General features: G+C 42.9%; 1 protein-coding gene across 1 annotated transcript in view; it reads right to left on the bottom strand.

The window, feature by feature from the left end:
* The window catches only part of IQGAP2 (IQ motif containing GTPase activating protein 2), a 291,241-nt gene that overhangs the window by 204,249 nt on the left and 74,125 nt on the right, over positions 1-12,867 (bottom strand). The window lies entirely within an intron of this gene.

The raw sequence follows: 12,867 nt of genomic DNA, 5'->3' as shown, positions 1-12,867 counted from the left end.
AAGGCACTCAGCTGAGCCTGCCCCCCATCACCAGGATAAGACTTGTCCAACGGAAGAGAGTGGCAGGAGGCTGAGGGGAGGGAAGGATGGGGAGGACGGAGTGGGAGGAACACACTCATAGCCTGACGCCTGAACATCATGCTGACGTTGTTTTGGTGAGGCACGCTCCTCTGTCAGCACACCATGCTCTAAAAGTCAAGGCCACTGCCAAAGTCAGTGCCAGCCCCAATCGTTCAGGGATTCAGCAGCGTTGGGAGGGCATTTAGAAAGAACCCGGCAATTGAATCGCACCTGTGGGACACAAGATTCTAGGCAATTATCTCCATCAAGCACCCATCAACAGAACAATGCCTGCCGCCCCCCATGAAAGAATACCAGTCTAGCTAGAAACAAAAGCAACCCTTGAGACTCTCCTTGCTTACTAAGACTCCATGGCAACACAGGAAGGTATGGCATCAAAAGTTAATCTGTACCACAATAAAATTAAGGAAAAATTTTTAAATAAGAAAATAAAAAAAATTCACAAGGTAAGCAATAGAAGTCTATCTGAACTTCACATTAGGCTTATCCTATTTGAGTAACCTCTCCTAAGAAAGTGTTCTGAAATTCTCCAACTTTTTAAAATAAAACAAATTACTTCCTACTTAGACAGGAAGTCAGGACCTAATAAACTATTTTTATGTTTCAATCAAAGTTTTGAAAAAGCCTGTTTTAATTCAAGCATGATTAACTGAACTAAAACTGATTACAGCATCACTTAGGTTGGACACCTACAGTGTGAGAATTCAAACATATATACAAGTGGTGACTGCCTTCCTCCAATTCTTTGTTGCTCTCAGCAAGTGATGGTGGCTGTCGGCATTAACGGCCACTTGAAAAAATCCTAATAGTGTTTTGCTGTTCACTGGTCCCAGGCAGTGAATTTCCATACCTCAAAAAGACACTGTAGCAAACCTGAAGGCGATGTTTACATAAATGACCGCTTTGTTGAGCTGAACCACAGCTGCCTCACTAAATGTAGCAAGAGCCACACTGCCAAGCTAAGAACTAAGTTATTTACAGGAAAAATGCTTTTTTGCCTACACACACACAGCCTTTTATTCACGTTCTATTTCTATACACGTCTTAAGAGTTCACGGCATACAACCAAGAATGCCACAGCGGCTGCACCTACAGAGTAGAATGAGCAACTGGATCTCTGCCAAATTGAGCCTCTGCTCTTTCTACACAGAAGCAGCCCGACTTTCGAGGCGACTTTGAGACTTCGAGCTCGACACTGTCGCTGCCACAGCAACCATAGCAACCATTTCATCCTCTGAGACTTGACAGGGCGATGTCTCCATGGGCAAAGCAAAGGAGGAGAGCAGCTCCCTCACAGGTCGCACCATAATTACAGATACACACTGGAGAAAACGCAGCAGGAGGGCTACTCAGCACATAAAAGCTCCACAGCAGCATGGGGGGGGGCATGGGAGGAGGGGGGATGACCAGACAACCCAACACCACAGGCACCTCCAAAGAAAAGCAGACCTTTTACATGTACTACCATTCAGATTATCAAGAAGTTCTCCTCTTTTATCCACCTTTCTTGTTGAAGTTTGCCCTGGTTTCGATTTTTTTTTTTTGTGGCACCGCACCATCTAAAATCTAGAGCCTACTCATCTGTGTTATTCCTGTTTAGAATCAGGCAGAAATACTACGCTTAATGACCAGTTCCTTAAAACGTGCATTGCACTTCCAATACAGAGCCCAGAAGGCAGCCTGGCAGGGTTGGAAATGGCAAGGAACTTGGCAATAGACTTGGGCTCAGTTCCATTGATTCTATTACCTTGGGATTTACTTAAACATTCTGAAACTGTTTCCCCCATCAGTAAAATGAGGAACTACGGCAGCTCAAAGGGTGCTGTAAAATTAAATAAGATGAATATTTAAGGCAGGGTGCCTGGCATATATTAGCCAGTAGCAATTATCATTAGGGTAAGGCTAGTCCATGATCTCTGATAACTTTAAGCTCCAAAGGGAAGAAAGCAACCTAAAATGATAACAACGTAGGAAAATGCTTACGATAAAGCAGGAACAAGAACACAATATGAAACTACATGAATAGAATTTACTTGATTTTGGAAAATGAAATAAATCAAGATTCAGGCACAGAGGGGTTCAAAGTTACTGGCAGTGTTCTAACTCTTCAACTGGGTGATGGGCACCCACATATTTAATATTCCTTAAGCTGTGCATGTATGTTCTATGTACTTTTGTGGGCAAGATGTGTTTCACACAAAAATACCTAGTTAAAAAAAGAGAGGAGGCGAAGACATCAAAATGTATCATTTCTATAAGGTAAGGTTGTAAATGAAATTTATTTTCTTTTGTATGCATGTCTACATTTTCTAAGCTTTCTATAATAAAAAATGTTTTGTTATGACAACGCTACACTGACAAGTCCTCGGCTAGAGACACCGTCGAGCTACTTGAAGAAGGCATTTCATTTCTCAGGCCACTGCTCACCTGTGAGCGAATGCAGCCGCTCTAACCAGCATCTGCAGTCACCTTCAATTAATTAGAAGCTGTCCACATTTAGGAAGCGGGGGCATGCAACAGAAGAAAGTAAAGCAAGGGCGCCTGGCTTTTTTCCTTTTTCTTTTTTTTTTAAGGAAATTAACATTTGAGTTGTTACTATGAGCTTAATGTCTCAGTAACAATTCTGTGAGGCAGCTCTTGAAATTAACATTTGAGTTGTTACTATGAGCTTAATGTCTCAGTAACAATTCTGTGAGGCAGCTCTTCTTATTCCCATTTTACAGGTAACTTAGAAAGTTTAATCAACTTGCCCATGAGTTCAGTTACATTAGAAAGCAGACTGTTTTGTATATCTTGATACTGTTTTATTTTGAAATTGTAGCCTTTCGTCAAATGCCAGTGAACGTGTGTACATGTGTGATGCCATGCTTTTAAAAGACAGGACAGATAACATACTATGGTATTAAAATTTAAAAGAGCTCAAGAGAATTTTATTTTCTGCAACATGTCTCAGATCTCATGCAAGAAGGGAAAGGGATCTTTCCTCTTAAAGGGGTTGTTTTGTTTTTGAATGAGGAATAGAAGAGAAGATCCAGATACAGGGCAACGATGCTTTTAATGTGGTTTAAGAATACATCTACTTAGAAATCAAGGGGTAAAGCTTCTCTCTGATTCAAAGACAGAGGGCCAGGGTGAGGGCCCAGATGCTTAAGTTCCAAGAGAAACGTTCCTCTGCATACACAGAAAAGGCTGCGGCCTTCATCACAGTGGGATATTTGTCGGTGTCACGAGATGGATTTTGAGAGTGGGTAAGAAGAGATGTCTTCTTGTGTTAGCACAATAATGACTGTGCTACCCATACTAGTGGCAAATTAGAATCTAAGTTCCCTGGCACACGGTCAGAATTCACATCTTTTTTTTGATGCCACACTAAAACCCATTCCTACTCCATTTTTCTTTAAATAAATTGCTAATATATCTAAACAGCAAATCTGAGAGTTTGCCCAAAAGCCACACCCCTAGATATGTAAAAGACTACTATGTATAAAAGAGATAAGCAACAAGGATATATTGTACAGCACAGGGAATATAGCCACTACTTTGTAGTAACTTTAAATGGAGTATAATGTATAAAAATATGAAATCACTAAGTTGTACACTTGAAGCTAATATGTTATTATATCCATTATATTTCAATCTAATAATAAAAAAAAAAAAGCCACCCTCCTCTTTTTCTGCTCTTCTCTGCTCATCATCTTGCCTTCAGAGCTTCTCATCCCATATCACAGCGACTCTCCTGTCTGGGGGTATGACCTAGGACCCCAGAGATCAAGCAACTCCCAGTGTAACCTTCAGAATTCACCAACATTCTCTCTTTCACTGATTTCAAATACCCAGACCCAGTGGGCTTGAAGGAGGTACACCAGGTAAGCCCAACAACCATCAAAATTGTGAGAATAAGAGAAGTGTGTCAAATCCAACATAAATATCAATAACTGCCACTTACTGAGTGCTCACTAGGTTTCAGGACTATGCATAAATTGTCATTTAACCCTAAAAAAAACCTATGAGATGGTGGTCCTACCTTCAGGAGAAAACGGAGGCTTTGAAGTTTAGTAATAGCCCAAGGTTACAAAGTCAGAATGCGGAAGAGCTGGGATTCAGACTGTGCTCTTTACCACAGTTGGTTAATAAAAGGTGTCTGAGGTTTGGAACAAGGAGGTAGGTCTTGGCTCTGTCTGTGTGTAACACCATCCTGGCAAATCAAGTCCTTGGGCCTTAGTTTCCTTATCTGTCCAATGGATCTACCATTTGCTTCATCTCCACAACTTGGATGCATTCATTCAATCACGAAGAGATATGAAAACACTCCGAAAAGTTATTAAGCACTATGCAAATATGTGGCATTAAGAGAAATGGGAATGTATAGATACCTGTTTATCCAATCCACGGTTCTTCTGGCAAACAGCTGGCCCAGGAGAATGCTGAAGCATCTCTCTGTTCTGAATTCGAATACGTACACCACGTACAACCAGAATGTGTATGGTCAGGACTACACGGTCTCTTTGGTAAGAGTTGCGAGGTTTGGTTTTTCCTCATACAGGAGGTTCCACACCGTGAGATGGCCCATGACTTAACAATGCCTCGCTAAGGTTGGTCAGTCAGCAACTCAGGAGATGCTGAGTAAGTGGAAGTTATAAAATATTCCAGAGTCTCCAACTTGCAGCCACTAGAAGTACTGTCATATGGGGGCTGGCATGTCTGCTCACAGCAAGAAAAAAGTTCCGATATTCATCAGAGCTTCTTATCTCTTGGTCAAGGGTGTGATCAATCACCCCTTCCTTGTCTTCTGGATTACGAGTGTACCTCCAAAACATTACAATCTTGCGTTTGAGTATACTCAACTCTAACAGCAATCTCACTGGCATTAGGGCTTTTATGAAACCCATAAAATTCTCAGCATTATTCATCGACATTTTCCTATATAGAGGAGAGCCGACTAATCATAGAAACTCTGAGGTAGTATAAGGAGGGGGGCCCAGCAGGGAACAGAGCGACACACTTCTCATATGAAAATGCCAAGTTAAAGCAAAACAAATGGCTTTTTTCAACCTAAGAACAAACGAAACTTTAAAGCTCAACAATGAATCTGGGTGAGACAAAGCGACGTTTATTTTCACTGAAATGAGTACTTCTTATGAAGACTGCACAAATAATAAAAGAAAGAAGTACTACATTTTAGAAGAGATGAAAAAAATCCCCTTTGAAGTGGTATTTCCATTACCCATTACTTACAAAATAGTGAGTCTTGAGTCCCCGAAAAGCTTCCCAGGTTGGAAGATCTCAGATAACCAGGTTTACAAGGAAGAGAGCCACGTCCTCAAGCTCCAAACTGCAGAAGGCAGCACTACTGGCCTTTAACAGTTCATCTTAAACAAGCACAGTGTAACCTCATCTTGCTTTCCAATCAATGTTATTAAGATAGAAGCCAATATTTTCCTGAACGAAACCATTTCCTAAACTAGTACATTTGCTTCTGAGTTTGAAACACAACACACATGAATGTGAATACCATTCATAGCCAACAGACCCCTCCACGTGATCCCCCCTCATGGTGTTCATACTTTAGCGTAATCTCCCCATGAGCGCAAGCAGGACCTGTGATTTGCTTCTAACCAATAGAATATGGCAAAGGTGACAGACTGTCATCTCCGTGATTACATTGCATTATAAAAGACTGCATTTTGGGACTTGCCTGGTGGTCCAGTGGTAAAGAATCCGCCTTCCAATGCAGGGGATGCGGGTTAGATCCCTGGTTGGGGAATTAAGATGCCACATGCCGCGGGTCAACTAAGCCCGCGTGCCACCACTGCTGAGCTTGCGCGCCTCAACGAGAGAGCCCGTGTGCTGCAAACTACAGAGCCCATGTGCTCTGGAGCCCACATGCCACAACTAGAGAGAGAAAACCTGCACGCCACAACTAGAGAGAAGCCCGAGCGCTGCAGTGAAGAGCTGGCGTGCCACAACGAAGGATCCCGCATGCCTCAATGAAGATCCCGTGTGCGCAACTAAGACACGACGCAGCCAAAAAAAAAAAAAAAAGACTGCATCTTGCTAGCATATTTGTGCTTATCTTCCTTTCTCTCCCCTCTGCTGGCTTTAAAGAAGCAAGCTGCCATGAATCCCACATCCCCAGGAGACTGAATGCTGCCAACAACCGCATGGGCAGGGAAGTAGATGCTTCCCTAAGTTGAGCGGCCCTATGAGAACCCGGCCCCAGTCACCATCCTGATGGCAGCATCCAGAAACCCTAAGTAGAGGACCCAGTTAAGCCATGGCTGGACTTCCGACCCACAGAAACTGTTAGATGATAAATGAGTGTTATTTTAAGCCGTTAAGTTTAGGTAATAGAAAACTAATACACCGTTATAATAGTCATTCTTTCTAGAGTGAGTAAGCACTTTCTAATTAGTGGTTTTCAAATTTGGTTCTCTTGAAGGAAACACCATCCCCCTCCTGAGAGGTTTACTCCTCCTAACAAGTGCCACCCATGCACTGAGTCACACGCGGTGCTAAGTGCTTCATACACACTACCCTCACTGTTCCCCACAGCAGTCCTAGGAGGACAGGGACAGTTAAGATACTCATTTCATAGGTGAGAAAACTTCAGGTCCAACACCCAAGGTCCCGCAGCTATACGGCCATGATCCCAACCCAGGACCATCTAACTGAGAAGTCCTTGCTACTTCTTATGTTCCATGCTGCCTCTATTTGTTTACGTTTTAATAACCTGTAAAACAGTGTATGTTAACATTAAGGGCATTTTATCAAACTGCTTTTCCTTGTTTAATCACTGGGAAGGACCTTTAAAAGAAAAGTCATCAGTAAGGCATTTTAGTGATAGATATTCTATTAAGTAACTAAGACTTGCTAACACTTCCATATACTATGCTTTGTATTATTAAATATTTTTTTCTGATTATGGAAGTGATACTGACTTATAAAAATTCAATAAATTTTGAAAAGTATAAAGAACCGTAACTTTTGATCCAGCAATAAATGTAATTAAGAAAATTCATATACATTTTTCTGAATACAACACATATGCTGAAGATATTATTTGGTATGATTCTATTTCAGTTACACAATATCATTAGACTTCACAAACTTAATTTTTAATGGCCCAAAATCCAAAAATCCATCATTTCTGTTTACAACACTTAATCAGTCACTTATTCCAAGTTATGCGGGTTGCTTATAATTTCTCTTTTGTAAACAGTGTGGCAATAAACATTCTTGTGAAGGAATTTGCTGACTCATAAAAATATCTGTCACCGAAACATCCTCCCAAAAGATTATATATTATTTATACTCCTACATAAGAGGTATGATTGTCTGTTTCCCTTAGCCCTAGCAGTGGTGATGAATGGTTTCATTTTTGTCAGTCTGACAGGTAAAATAGGATGCTTTTATAATTTGCCTTTCTTTGATTAATGAATTTTAAAATGTTTCATATCCTTTTTTTTTTTTTTTAAGAGTAACTTTTATTTATTTATTTATTTTTGGCTGTGTTGGGTCTTCGTTTCTGTGCGAGGGCTTTCTCTAGTTGTGGCAAGTGGGGGCCACTCTTCATTGCGGTGCGCGGGTCTCTCACTGTCGCGGCTTCTCTTGTTGCGGAGCACAGGCTCCAGACGCGCAGGCCCAGTAGTTGTGGTTCACGGGCCCAGTTGCTCGGCGGCATGTGGGATCTTCCCAGACCAGGGCTCGAACCCATGTCCCCTGCATTGGCAGGCAGATTCTCAGCCACTGCGCCACCAGGGAAGCCCTGCTTATTTCTTTAGAATGTGAAATATCTATTAAAGTAGGCCAAAAAGAATGCTCCAATGAATGTTCTTTCCTTATTTTACTTATTTGAAAAAGGCTCTTTATATTCTATATTAAGGAGATTAATATTCGTCTTATATGTGGCAATTTTCCCTCCACTCTATCTTTTCTTTCATAACTGATGCTCAGAAATTAAAAAACAACAACAACAACATATTCTTAAAAAGCAACCCCATAAATATCAAGGTGCAGAACTAAAGTTTAAGATAAGGACTCTCCTGACCTGAGATAAAATGAAGCTTATGGCATTTGCTCTTTGATGATGTTTGAATTTTCAGATTTACCAATCATCTCTTCCATGTGCAAGACCACTTGACAGGTCACGCGGTTTACTGGAAAATTCCCACGTGTCAGACACTGTACTAAGTGCTGAAAAGACAGAGGTGAAGACAATGGCCTCTTCCCTCAAGGTTCACACAACCATCAATCTCACGAGAGAGACCATTTGAGCAGTCAGTGTCATCTCTGAGACTGAAAGTCTGGGAAAAGTTTTCCTTTCTTGATGTTAAGCCATTAGACAAGCTTTCAGAAGACAAGCTTTAAAATTACGTCCAAGTAGATGCTGAAAGGAACCCCAGTGGAAAATCTTTAGTGATGATCACTTAGGTTAAACACTCAACGCCAGTTACTTAAGCCTAGCATCAGGCAGGCGAAGCCTTAGGATGCCTACCTCAGCCTCCAGAAGCTGTGTTCACAGGGAATTCTCACCACAGCCCTCAGAGAAGTGGCCTCAGGAAATTCCTCAGGCGCAGGCAGCTATGGCCGAATCATGTGTGACCCCCTCCATTCCCTAACAGTGGCTGACACGGCAGCTGCCCCAGGGCTGCCTTTCTAGGGCTGCCTTCAGCTCTGCTCAAATGACGATGCAGGATTTAGTTGTCTAGACTCTCTCCCAGGACTTTGAAATGGTAATGGGGAGAACACCCATGAGTTAGTAGAAGGGACTAAAAGGGGAAGAATCATAAGAGATCAAAGGGAGCTGAATTAAGGCCTAGAGTAAAAAACAAAGAACATGCTACTTCTAGGGAAGGTAACTCATGCCAGACATTTCCAATACCTTTCACATCCCCAACTCTGCTCCTGCTTACTAGTCCCTGGGACCGCAGCAAATCCTCTACTCAGTCCTCCAGGATCCAAGGTAACCTGAGCAATTCTGTCCCTTCAACCATAAAGCGCCTGATAGATCAATTGGATCAGCGTGTGCTCCGCCTAACAGACTCAGGCCCTTGGACACAGCTCACTACTCAACTATCAAAACAACTTTCTTTCTCCCCATGCAAAAGCACGAAGTCCAGAACAGACCATTCAGGCCCTAGGCTGGTGCCTCTGAGGACAGGTTAGACCAGTGTAACAACAACCATATTTTCATTACTGCACCTACCCCCAGAAGTTTTATAGATTTTTCCTCCTCATTGCCCTCCCATGAAATTTTAATACCAAAGCTAGACTGCATATTTATTTACATACTGCGTGTATATCTGTTCTTTATGTATAAAAAGATTTTTTGACCTCCCCAAAACCAATCTTTGCCCCTGGATATACATTATCCCATTGAGAAATGAGTTATTTCTCAATAAAGGTATAAAAACAGCACTTAGAAACAAGAAACACTCCAATTTATGGGGGAAAAAAAAAACCCACTTTCACCATCCCATGGAACCTTTCCAGCTGGAAATCTAAAGAGGTCCCAACTCACCTTTGGAAGTTAACTGTCAGACTATCTAATTAAAAGCTTTCCAAAGGTTTGCACATCTCCAAGTTCTCTATTATGATTTCTTGAATTTCCTTCAACAGGTTTTTTTTTGATGGAGAAGGAGGGTTAAGTATGTATGAGTGTGTCAATATGTGTGTGCATAGGAGAAAAACAGGTTAGGTGACCAAAACAAAACAAAACAAAAACCCTACGACTCTTGTGGTCCTTTTATGCAATGATTCTTTCCCCATCATGTATGCTAGCATACATTTATTTTTCATTGGTATGGGTGTGTGTGTGTGTGTGTGTGTTTAGTTCCTGTATTAAGAGGTTAAAAAAAAAAAAAAAAGAGGTAATGAAATGAATGTTAAGGGGACTATACAATGTAGGGGTAACTGAAATATTCCCTAAAACGTTATGAGGGAGAACTCATCACTGTTGTCAGGAATAACTGAAATGCAACCAGGGAACGTAAGCCAGAGGAATGGAGGAGCTTATTTGCTAGCACCGCTGGATTTTTCTAGTGAAGTTCATTTCAGCCTTGCCAATCACAAATCCTCTATGGTACAACATGATTTTGTGGAGTAAATTTCTTTTATCTGAAAAGATGCTTTCAAATTTTCTTCTCTAATTATTGTAGGTATTTCATAAAACTTTGCTCTAAAAATCTCAGAGAAAATGGGTCACTTGAAGAAAAACAAAAATTGGGTAAAACATCTAGAGAATTTAGGCTGTGACAGCATCAACTATTTCTCCCCATAGCCAAAACCCATTTAATAGGAAAAAGAAAGTTAACTAGGCCTTATGAGTAACAGCAGATAGAGCACAATGCATTCAACAAATATTTACTAGCGTCTACTTTGTACCAGGCACTGTTCTAAGCATTTGTGATGTATCAGTTAACAAAACAGATGAAGATCCCTGCCTTTAAAGGGGGGCAGGGGGAGAAGAGGGTGGAAGGGTCTGACAAGAAACAATGAATAATAAAAATAATAATAAATGATGTATCATCTTTGAAGGCAATTCGTTTCATGGACAGAAGAAGGTAGAGTAGGGTCAGGGGGATGGAGAGAGCCAAGGGTGGGGTTTGGGGATAGGCTGCAATTTTCAATGGGGGTGGTCAGGTGACCTCTGAGCAGACTTCAAGAGGGTGAGAGGTTAGCCTCGGAGACATGCAGGGGCAAGGCCTCAAGGGGAGCATCTAGGCGGCAAGGAGGCCAGCGTGGCCAGAGGGGAATGAGCAGCGTAGGCGGCGATGAGACCAGAGAGGTAATGGATGGGATGCCACACGGACAACGGTAAGGACTTTGGTTTTTATCCGAGTGAGATGGGAGCCACTGTGGGTTTTGGGGGAAGAGAATAACAGGATCTGACTTGTAATTGCAAAGGATCATCCTGGCTGCCAGGTTGAGAACATAGTATGGGGTGGGGGGGCAAGTGACGAAGAAGAGGAGAGACCAGCTAAAAGGGACCACAGCTGATACCACCAGGAAGACTTCTGGCAGAAGATACTAGGGCAGCACACAGAGGGTATTATTTACTTCGTAGTGAACAAAGGCCAAATCTGCCATTGGTGATCTTAGCACCCTGCAGCCTGCCTGCAGCTCCTGTCAGTTGACTAAAACCCTATCACCACCCATGCATTTTCCTTTAGGCTGCCATTTTCTCACTACCCATGTGACAACTAAGATGGTTTGGCTTTTACACCCTTTTCATGTGAAGGGACCCTACTTTACTTACCTTTGAATCCCCATTGCCCGCCACACAGGACTCAGTTTTGTGGACTGAGTGGAGAGGGGCCTGGTGTTTTCTTGGGCTGGGATGCCTCCTGCCTAGACTATTTTAAGAGCCTCCTTCCCTGCCCACAGTCTCCCTCCCCTCTCATCACTAAAACTGCAAACTCCAAAACCTTCACACACACACCTCTGTGCTGCAGGATAACCGGGAAACGTGTCAGCCTAGCAGTCAAGGCTCTCTAGAACCGGCTTCTTGCAAACCTTGCCACCTTCCCTCCCACTACTAATTCCAGAACAGGAAATCTCTGCTGCAACCTTTTGCCCAAATACCCTGCCCTTTCTCAATGCTAATCTTTTCCTTGTGCACCTCCCTCTCCTCTCCCCACCTCCCAGCTTAAAAAAGTCTTATTCATCCAAGCCAATATCCCAGTACCACCCTTTCACACTGAGACCTCTGCCGGGAGGTAACTGCTCCCACCCTGCCCTCTGGGGACAAGAGAGAAGGCAGGAGCCACTCCCAAGCCTCACACGCAGGTGAGAGCAAGCCTGAACACAGTTCCCAGGGTCACACTACCCTGACCCCTGACTTCAGAGGCCCGATGCTCACAGCACAGCAACTTTCCCCCAGCAAAGGCCTGACTCCCAAACACATTTCAGATTTCTCTGAATCCCTTTTCGCAGCCTCAACAGATTCCCACGGTGGGTCTTTATCAACAACCTGCTCTTGTGAGGTTATTACTAAGGGGATTAACGAGGCTGTGTCGTATTGCAGACTCTGCTGTGTGTGTGTTTGCGGGGCCACGGGAGTGGGGAAGGATGGCCGGGGACAAGCTGACAGTGACTGCCCAGGGCAGGGAGGATGACAGAAGTGCATCGGGTGTGCTAGGGGTCGAAGAGGAGGCGGGAAGGGAAAACCAGGGTGAACTTCTGGAGGCCAGGGCCCAACTCAAATGTCCTAAGGGACATGTCAGAGTTAGTGTTACAAGAAGGCAGAGGAGGGACATTCCGAGCAGAGGGAAGAGTGCATTCAGAGGCACACAAGTTAGGCAGAGAACACCAGGAGCTAGGTCACTTCGCCTGAAGGTAGGAGGCGTGGAGAGAGTAGGAAAGGGATGGAATAAATGACGGACTCATCCAGGCTCAAGTGCCTGCCAGGAAACAAAGGGCCAAGTTAAGGAAAGATGAGAGACATTGTAAGACACGATCCCGCACATCCTGTCAAAGAGATGAAAAGCTCTAGAAAACTGTAACATTTCACACAACTCACAGAAACTGTATTGTTTCCATTTTTTTCTCAAAGGAAGTATGAAAAAAAAAACTCATCTTCCCTAGTCTCTCCCACTATATTCCATCTAACAAAACTTTTCGAGGTTTAGCAAACAATTAAAACACACATACAGATTCAGTGCTGACCACTCAGGAAAGCAGCAAAACAACAGGAATGGCTTCGTTCGTGTCTATACAAACATGACAGGCTACACGGAAAGAACAGCACACAAGAGAGAAGGCAAACTTTGCGCAAGTAAAGGAAGT

The sequence above is a fragment of the Balaenoptera musculus genome, chromosome 3 (genome assembly GCF_009873245.2).
Source record: "Balaenoptera musculus isolate JJ_BM4_2016_0621 chromosome 3, mBalMus1.pri.v3, whole genome shotgun sequence".
Lineage (NCBI taxonomy): Eukaryota > Metazoa > Chordata > Mammalia > Artiodactyla > Balaenopteridae > Balaenoptera > Balaenoptera musculus.
Note: the sequence above shows the minus strand (reverse complement) of the source record. Positions and strands in the feature narration are given on the sequence as shown.